The sequence below is a fragment of the Ursus maritimus genome, unplaced genomic scaffold, assembly GCF_017311325.1.
Source record: "Ursus maritimus isolate PB19 unplaced genomic scaffold, ASM1731132v1 scaffold_26, whole genome shotgun sequence".
NCBI lineage: Eukaryota > Metazoa > Chordata > Mammalia > Carnivora > Ursidae > Ursus > Ursus maritimus.
The window spans coordinates 26,020,531-26,030,846 of NW_024425119.1; the positions used below are offsets into that span (position 1 = coordinate 26,020,531).

The 10,316-nt window shown below is 38.2% G+C and overlaps 1 protein-coding gene across 4 annotated transcripts in view; it reads left to right on the forward strand.

The window, feature by feature from the left end:
- Positions 1-313: 313 nt before the first annotated feature.
- The window catches only part of CCDC91 (coiled-coil domain containing 91), a 313,500-nt gene continuing 303,497 nt past the window's right edge, over positions 314-10,316 (forward strand). The window contains exon 1 of one of the 4 annotated variants that reach the window (XM_040642281.1): positions 314-538. The gene's annotated coding sequence lies outside the window, so the exon portion shown is untranslated. The remainder of the gene's footprint in view (positions 539-10,316) is intronic. The other 3 variants (XM_040642283.1, XM_040642282.1, XM_040642284.1) reach the window with 3 other exon arrangements.

Consider the following 10,316-nt stretch of genomic DNA (forward strand, 5'->3'; position numbering starts at 1 on the left):
TGGCTAAATTCGTTTTTTACTGAACTCCGCCTGGGGGTGGTGAAAAGATCAGGCGGCTCTTCTCAGGAACAATCCTACAGAATCCCAGACGGGAGTATCATTTTGGGGATGGTTTTATTTGCATGCATTAGGCATAGAAATTGGGCCACTCACAAGAAACGAGAACCTATAACTAACAGGACGTAACTCCTGCGTCATCCCTTTTCAGAAGGCAACCCCCCCGTGGACTCGTCCAGCCATTGGAGGCGTGGCTCTGAAGATGGGGCCCTCAGCTCGGGCCACGTGACGTGCGTGTTGGCGTTGAGTGACAGCCGCAGCTTTGGGCGGGCCTTGGAGGAAATCAACTTCCGGGGGCAGAGGTGTTCGAAGCCGGGTGGTGCGTGGGCTAGCCCAACTTGTGCGGCTGGGGTCGCGGTCCCCCCCACAGATTTAGGGTCGTGCCCGGGGTGTGCGCGTGCGGGGCCGTGTGCTGGGTGGCTCACCTGGCAGCGTGGGTGAGCGGCGCGGCGGCGGCGGCGGCAGCCAGAGCGGGGAGCAGGTAAATGGACGCTTGCCTTCCGGGCCGGGTCTGGGGGCCGGGGCCGCGCGAGGCCGGCGGCGCGCCCCGAGGCGGCCTGGGCGCGGGCGGGGAGCGCGGCCAGGCTTCCGCTTCGCGCCGGCTCCGGCCTCGCCCCGGAGGTCGCCGGGACCGGGAGTCGGAGGCGTGACCCGCCTCGGGCTGAAACGGAACCGCGCTAACCCGGCCGCTAGTGCCGACCGATACTTTCTCTGCCGGCTGGTTTCAGCCCCTGAACGTTCCAGAATCGAATGTTTCCGAAAGTCTACGGACAAGTACACGTGATTATTGTGTCACCGAAGCTCCCACCGAACGGAGACTTAGATCCTTGCCGAGTTTTCACCGATGGCGCCTGATTTATGTTTCCCCCTTCTACTTTGCTGTCTACACCGTGGTAAAAGCTCTGCGACGTCCGTCAGCCACATTTCCTTGTAGTTACTCTGGGCCACATGTTGCAATACAAGTGGCATTTTGGGATTAAGGCCGGAGCCAGTAACTTTCCAAGTGGTGAGGCATCCTTCATCCTTATAAGTGCGCCCCCTTTCCCCACAATAAAGATGTTTCCTCCATCTGCCCATGGTGTGTACTGTGGTGGAAAGCTTTGGACGTGAAACCTATTTCTGGCTTCGCTTTAAGGAGTGGTAACACTATTAAAAGCAGTGGTGGGTGTTTTTTTGGTAGGCTGATGTTGCTGCTGGTACTCTCACTTGCTTCCATGATGGGAGTTGGGGCAGAGCCTGATTTCCTGGACGGTGAAGTCCTGGCCACAGCTGTAGTTGACTCAGCAGCCCCGTAAGAATCCCGACTCCTTTTCTTCCCTTCCTTTCCGAACTGTACAGATCCTGATGCCACCTTCCTCTCCAAATATTTATCCGGGCGGTAGTTGGGTGATGACTCTTGGGAGTAGTGTTTGCATGTTCCTTGGTGGAGTGATTGTCACCCTACAGTTTAAGGCAAAATACCCGAATATTTAGTTGGGTGGAAGAACAGGGAGTGACAATAGATTCACTTTGTTCTCTGACATCCGAGAGCTCTACACTTCTAGTCATCCTATTTGCCCTGTGCTACAATTTCTGTTAAATACTTACTGTACCTGTTAGGTAAGTGGAGCACGGGAGAGGCCAGGGAGAGTGCACCTGTGTGGTGCTGGCTAGCCAGAAAATTGTGTGGTCCACCATCGCCCTGGTTACAAAGTTGGCTGGCTAGGAAAGTTGTTCTGTGGGCTTGGAAATCTTAGTATGAATTGGTATCGTAGCAACAGGATAAGCCAAATGAAATAAACATAAAGCAAACAGTGATGGAAGTTACAATTTACCTCTTTTATTACATGGAAAAATATGTCTTCTTATTGGAGTAATAAGCTCAAAACTTAGAGCGTTTTGTAATCATCTTGATACTTAATACCAGTCAAAAAGGAACTGCAGAGTCATCATTCTTATTTTTGGTGACAGTTAAAAAAAAAAAGAGCTGATGTGAAGGTTAAGTGCATAAGTAGGAATTTGCCTAATAAGAGGCATTTTATCTTGTACCCCTAGCTGAGGATGTATGATTTATAAAGTATATAAGATTGTTATAAATAACGAAAGCTATTTGAAGGTTTATTATATTTCTCTTAATAGAATTTGGGGTGGCGTGCATTGTACTGGGTGAGACTATTTCCATTAGTAAATTGGAAGGGGAGTGTTAGGTAACTTGTTTCCAAATTCTGGCTCATAATCACAGTGCTGTTTTATCAACTTGTTCCTTGTGACTTTTGGTCTTTCTTGTAAACTCATCAAATTTTGTTATTTTCTGTTCAAACAGCGGGAACTTAATGAAAAAGGCAACTCTCTTTAGATTAATTCTTCATATCAATGTCTGTTTATTCTTATTGATAAATCTTGACGATAAGTTGGTTTTTTTGATTTACAATATTTCTAAGGATTTCTTGGTTTCCTCAGTCTCCCCTACCCCCAAACCCAATGAGATGGGTTTAGATCATTTAATTTGATGTGTATTTTTCAAAAAGGGCATGTCCTAGGTCCTGTAAAATTTAGTTTTTTTGATATATAATTTATAATTAAAATTATCATTGGATCAGAAGTTAAATGCAGATTTTTGACTGTGAGAGGGTTGACGCCCCTAACCCTTGAGTTGTTCAAGGGTCAGCTGTATTTGATTTTCTTGTCTGGTTGCACTGGCTGGGACCTCCAGTATGATGTTGAAAAGGACAGGTAAGAGCAGGCATCCTTGCCTTGTTTTTCATCTTAGTGGGTAAGGCATCAGTCTTTTACCATTAAAATTAGCTTTAAGTTTTTTGTAAACAGTTTTCATCAGCTTGGTGAACTTTTCTTAGCTTCCAGTTTGCTGAGAGATTGTTTTTTTTTTCTTTTGTGTTTTTTAAATCATGAATAAATATTGTATTTTTTTTTCATTGTGGAAATCATAGTTGTATAGAAGAAAATTGGGAAATAATCCGGTGGGAAAAAAGCTAACCCGTTTCTGTTAATATGAAATAACCTCCGCTAATATTTTGCTGGCTTTTCTTTCAGTCTTTTTATTTTACAAACATTTTAAAAACAGAACTGTAAATATTGTTTTTTATGTTTTTCCCTTTTCACTCAGCATTACATTATAAGTGGTTACTATGTCATGAATTTTTTGAGAACTTGGTTTGCAAGTTCTTGATTTATAGTTAAGATGGTTAGGTTTTCCCAATTAGAATTAACATTAAACATCTCTTTGTACATAACTGTGGTAAGATTCTTTTAATTGATTTTTAAAACTGTGGTTATTACTCAAAGTGCCTGAAATTTTTTCAGATTCTTAATATACACTGCCTGTTTCATTTGGTGTTCTTAGAACTTTTCCTCTGGGTTATTTATTGTAATAAATTTTGGAGCAAAATTTCTTTTTTTTTTTAAGATTTTATTTTATTCATTTGAGACAAAGAGGCAGCGAGAGAGGGAACACAAGCAAGGAGAGTGGGAGAGGAAGAAGCAGGCTCCCAGCAGAGGAGCCCGATACGGGGCTCGATCCCAGAATGCTGGGATCATGCCCTGAGCCAAAGGCAGACACTTAAGGACTAAGCCACCCAGCCACCCCTGGAGCAAAATTTCTGAGCATCACTTTAAGGTAGAATCCTAGAATTTCATAAACTCATATCTAGTTCAAACCATTTTTTTATAGGTTTAGAGTCTAAAATAATTAAGTGATTTTTCCACCAACATTGTTATTTTGCTGCCAATGATCTAGATAGAATTCCTGATGCATTTTGTGTCATGTCAAATACTACTCATGTTCTACTTTGCTAAGAATTACAGTCTTTGAGTCTAGCATGATGCAGATACTCTATATGTTGTTTTATTGAATTCCAACCACTACCTGTAGGTAGTTAGTATTTTTCCCATTTCATAGCCAGGGAAATTGAGTCTCAGACAAGTGAGCAAACTTATCCAAGATTGTGTTAATAGTTAGTGGTAGAGCTGGGGTTTGATCATAGATCTTCCTGAATCTTTTTTTGTTCATAGACTACACTACCAACACTGAGTTCTTGTAAGCATTTTGTATATATTGTGTTTGTTCTAAATCTGTCTTAATTTTGATGCTTAAAATAAACTCATTAAACAAATTAATAACTCAACATGAGACAATATCAGTCACTTCTAAAATGTTTACCCAAATTTATGTCTTTTTATATTTTTAAATTTTAAATTTAGACATTTCTTTACCTGTATCATCTTTCCTTCTCTGTCAAATCCTCAAAAAGTAGTACAAAGACTTTTGTTTGCTATATGCCATAAAATCCTATTAAAGAATTAGGGATACATTTAGGACACCTGGGTGGCTCAGTTGGTTAAGCATCTGGCTTCAGCTCAGGTCATGATCTCAGGGTCCTGGGATCAAGTCCCACATTGGGCTCCCTGCTCAGCAAGGAGTCTGCTTTTACCTCTCCCTCTGCCCCTCCTCTCCACTCATGCTCTCTCTCTCTCTCAAATAAATAAATCTTAAAAAAAAATTAGGGATACATTTAATGTTACTAGCAAGGGATACAACGATTTTTAAAATTTTGAAATGGGAAGCATTTTTTAAAATTACAGGTTTAATAGGTGAAGAATAGAGATGACGTCACTCACTTTAAAACGCAACATATAATAATTCTCGTAAACCTGTTTTCCTTAGAAGGATGTGTACATTTTGGTGTTTACATAATGCAGTCCAAACATAGAGTCATATAGACTAAGTATATGAATGAAATAACCACTGTTTTTGGGGCGCCTGGGTGACTCAAGTCATTAAGCGTCTGCCTTCGGCTAAGGGTGTAATCCCAGGGTCCTGGGATTGAGCCCTGCATCGGGCTCCCTCTGCTGGGAGCCTGCTTCTTCTTCTCCCACTCCCCCTGCTTGTGTTCCTCTCTCGCTGGCTGTCTCTCTCTCTCTGTCAAATGAATAAATAAAAAATCTTAAAAAAAAAAAAGAAAGAACCACTGTTTTATGAAGTGTGATATCACTTTTTTCTGGTGTTCAGAGACAACTGACTTTCTGTTCCCTTTGCTGACCTTGCTATCATTGACCATATGTATCTCTTACCCAAAGTAGGCCTAGATAATGGAGAGACCAGCCAAATAGCCTTTTATGTTGTGTCCAACCTTGTGGTAAGAGAGGGTCTGGACAATCATTTCAAGACTCTTGACTTCTATATTATGAGAATTCAGAACTTCTGTAGTTGTAGTAGACAGTGTTGCAGTATTATGCAAGACCCATTAATCTGTGCATGTGCTTCACTGATGGACAGGGGCTTGCGTGAATATTACTAAAAAGCTACATCAATACAAGATAGTTAACAAAAGTGAGAGTATTGTTATTTTAATTATGAATTTGATAAAGAATTTAAGATGAGGTTATACCTTTTATTCATTTTGTCAAAAATTGGGTATGAAAAATTGAAAATAAGCCTATGATACCTGAATGGCATTAAATGGGCCACCTGCCCTGAATCACAAGACAAATTGAAATGAATATTTATTTTTTTTTCTGCAGAGTGGGAAGAAAGTGTTTGTTTATTAATTGCTGATGGTTTTCATGAGGCATTTAGATATTTTAGGTTTCTTTTGTCTGTTATGCAGAAGAGGTACATTTTATTAATTTCCTTTTAGAACTAACTTCTGCTTAAAGTGACTGATGTTGTAAAATATCTCTTGCTTATTTAGTATATGTGATACTCCCCCGTCATATTAGTTAAGGATACTTGTTGAGTACATTTTGTTGCAGGAATCTTTTGTAGGAGACTGTCTTCATTGATGCATTGAGCTTATTTTCTGTAGTTCTAAAGTTAGGTGTTATTGATCTTCTCTTGTTATCAACAGGAGAAGAAAGGAGTGCCACAAGGTTATTCTCAGTGTCACAGTCATGAACAAAAAAAGTGATTTCCATATGATTGATGAGAAGTCCTCTGATCACTTAGAATCTAATCAGATTGCAAAATGTTTTATTGTCTGATTCCTACAAAATGCTTAGGAGTAGAAAATCTTATAAACAAATGAGACAACATATACATGAAATTTTTGGATATATTTTTTCTCCCACGTATCATCATAGTTACTTTCATCTGATCAAAATAATTCAGCAGTTGTTCAGGTGGTAAATTGGGAATCATAAGCTTGGATCTGATTCTTTAATCAGCATATACTCTTTTCCCACTTTATAAAACGTTTCAGAATCTATCTGTTGGTGATTGTGTGTGTATGTGTATGTGTGTGTGTATGTCTGTATTTTGGGAGGTACACTTTGGGAAGTAAACTTTGGGAAGTTTTTGGCCATTTTATTTCTTCAAATATTCTTTTTGCCCCTTTTTCTCACTCTTCTGGGACTGCTATAGTGTATATGTTGGCATGCTTAATGGTTTCCCACAGGTCTCTGAGGATCTGTTCATTTTTCTTCATTCTTTTTTCTTTCTGTTCCTCAGATTGATTAGTCTCAATTGAGGAAGCCCCCAAAAATTGGCCTGTGGGTTGGTTTGTCTAATACGTATTGAGTGTATTGAGTGTATTTACTAGTGTATAACACACTATGTTAGACATACAGAAAAGAAACAGAGGCATTTAGAAAGGCAAAGAGCGATCAAGGAAGAAATAGACACGAGCTTTACCAATAGTAACTAAGTTGGGAGTTACAAAGGAGGAGTTATTGATAGGCTGAGAAAGAGGGGTTGGGATACTAGAAGTTTCAATAGATGTGAATGGCAGGTTCAGTGGGAAAGATAGCCTGCTATAAATAGAAGGATACAAACTTGTAGTAAGAAAGTGAATTTTAGAGATTAAGATCCTGGAATTGAGGCAGTTATGTCAGTATCACAAATATCATAGTGACTACCTGTGTTTATGGACCAATTACTGCCATGATATTTTGTGATATATATATATATATATATAACAATATATAATAGAGGCAATAATAGTAGCCACAGTTTTTAAGTATCTGTAATGTTGCACTGCACTTTCAAACATTTTTTAAAACACTTCTTTTTGATTATTTTTTTATTGAGGTGAAATTCACATAACAATTAATCATTTTAAAGTGTATAACTAGTGGCATTTAGTGCTAGTTCACTATTGTGATTAGTGCTGCTATGAACATTTGTATACTGGTATTTGTGTACTTGTATTCAGTTTTCTTGGGCATCTATGTAGGAATAGAATTGCTAGTTAATGTGGTAGTTCTGTGTTTACCATTTTGAGAAATTGCTAAGCTATTTTCCCAAGTGGCTGTATATATTATATTCCTACTAGCAGTGTATGAGGATTCCAGTTTTTCCACATCTTAATCAGCACTTGGTATTTTCCATTTTTTTTGGTTATAGCTTTTCTAGTGGATGTGAGCTGCTACCTCATTGTGGTTTTGATTTGTATTTCCCTAATGATGAAACTGAGCAATGTTTTCAGTGTTTTTGGTTATTTTTATATCTTTCTTGGAGAAGTGTTTATTCAGTTCTTTTGCTAATTTTAAAATTGGGTTGCTTATCTCTTTGTTGTTGAGTTTTAAGAGTTCTTTATATATTCTGGATACTAGACCCTTATTAGATATATGATTTGCTAATGCTTTCTCCCATTCTGTAGATTGTGTCCCCCCCCCCTTTTTTTTTAAAGATTTTATTTATTTATTTGAGAGAGAGAAAGAACAGGCAGGGGGAAGGGACGGGGGGGGGCGTGGAGAGGGAGAAGCAGACTCCCCACTGAGCAGGGAGCCTGATGCAGGGGTCAATACCAGGACCCCGAGATCATGACCTGAGCCGAAGGCAGATGCTTAACCAACTGAGCCACCCAGAAGTCCCTGTTTTCCCTTTCTAGATAATGCCCTTTAATACACAAAAGTTTTAAATTTTGATTCAATTCAATTTAGTGAGTTTTTCTTTTGTTGCTTGTGGTTTTGGTGTCATATCTAAGAATCAGTTGCCAAATGAAGGTCATGAAGATTTGCCCCTGTGCTTTCTTCTAAGAGTTTTATAGTTTTAGTTGTTGTATTTAGGTCATTGATCCATTTTGAGTTAACTTTTGTTTATCATGTGAGGTAGGGGATCTATGAAATTTTTTAAAATATATTTTTATTAAATATTTTGTGTATTTTGCTGCTACCTCCTTTGTTTAGTCTACAATATGTTTATGAAATTTATGTCAATAACATATAACACTAGTTTTTTCATTTACACTGCTTTATCATATTGAATGGCTTTTACTAATTATTAATTTCATCTCTCTAAATGAAGTTTTAGATTATTTCTTTTTTTGCTATTTTAAACAACATGGCCATGGATTTTCCTCTTCATCTCTGATGCACATGAAGGAATTTTTCTAGGGTATGCCATAGAATTTGCTGGTTCTTACGGTAAGCACATTTTCAAGTTAGAGATTACTAAATTATTCTCCAAAGCCATTGTTCCCGTTTTTTCTCTCACTATTAATATCTGAGAGTAGCTCTTCATCCTTGTCAATACTTGGTATAATTACTTTTGTGTTTTTTGCTAATCTGATGGATATAAATCTCATTGTCACTAACATATCTCTGTCACTGGTTACTAGTGAGATTGACCATTTTTCCACATATTTATTGGTCACCTGGGTAATTCTGTGAATTGTCTCTTCATACATCTGTCATTTTAGTAGTGTTTTAGAAGAGAATGGTAGTAAACATGGATGTTCAATACTCCATTTAACTGGAAATGGCTCCTACTCATTCTGGTTTTGGAGGCAGGTACTCAAGGCTTCTGCTTATGAGGAAACCTTACCTGACCTTCCAGAGAAGTTTAGATTCCTTTTTCCCCTCAGTCTTGGCAACACCTGTGTGGTTGCATGTGTTTTTACGCTTATTTCTCTCTCTTTGCCAGACTGTAAGCACAATGAGGCAAGGGCCAATTTTGCTTACTGTTGTATCTTTAGCACCTAGCAGGGGTTTTGAACATCAGAAGTGCTAGTTAATATTTGTCGAGTTAATGAACAGAAGGGAAAATGAATGATGAATAAGGGGAGCTGATATATAAGACATTCTGAAGAAGGAGCCAAGGCATCTGAGGAGATGAAAGCATGGGGATAGGCATGAGATCTCAACACTTTTAAACTTCTATTGTAGTTTACATTATGCGTTGGTATTTTCTTTCCTAATCTAAGACAGTGGCTTTATTGATCATTATATTCTTCAGTTGCATATATTTGGTTTTCATTAAATAATTATTGGGTGAATGAAAATCAGATCTTTGACTGACTTAAAGAGTTTTTAAAAAAGATTTATTTATTTGAGAGAGAGAGAGCATGGAGGGGAGGGTCAGAGGAAGAGGGAGAGAGCGTCTTTAAGCAGACTCTGTGCTAAGTCCAGAGTCCAACGTGGGGCTCGATCTCACGGCCCTGAGATTATGACCTGAGCCAAAACCAAGAGTCAGACACTTAACCAACCACACTACCCAGGCACCCCTGACTTATAGATTTTTAAGAAATGGGTGCTCTAAACTTTGGATTGTTGATAGTATACTATTCTGCATATTGTTTATGAAATTAGTTATCCCCAATATATTATTGGTGTACATTATTTTACTTGTACTTTGAATGTAAGGCATGTCTTTTGCAAATAGTACCTGATTGGATCATACGTTTTATCCATTCTCCCAATTTTTGCCTTTTGATTAAAGTGTTTAATCCATGTGTATTTATTGTAGTCACTGGTAAGATATGACTTAATGCTTGCCATTTTAGTATTTGTTTTCTGTATGTCTTAAGTGGATTCTTATTTTGGTTCCTTAATTTCTCTAGTACTGCTATCTTTTTTATTAAACAGATATTTTCTACTGTGCCATTTTAATTCCTTTGTTTCTTTTACTATATATCTGTTGAGTTATTTTCTTAGTGGTTGCCTTGGGGATTGCAAACAATATCTTAATTTATAACAGAGTTTTTGGTGTTCCATTGGATTAATACCAACCTAATCTCAAATTTACACAAAGTTTGCTATTATGTAGTTCTATTTCTTCCCCTCCTCAGTGCTACTGTTGCAAAAATTACATCTTTCTACACTGTATGCCTGTCAACACAGATTTGTAGTACTTGCTTTGTGCAGTTGTCTTTAAATCAGATATGAGTTAAAAGAATTATGAACAAATATGCCTTTATATCTATTTTTATATTTGCCTATGTAGTTACTTTTACTGGTGTTCTTTATTTCTTTATGTAGGTTCAAATACTGTCTATTATCTTTTCATTTCAGCCTTTAGGATTCCCTTTAATATTTCTTTTTTTTTT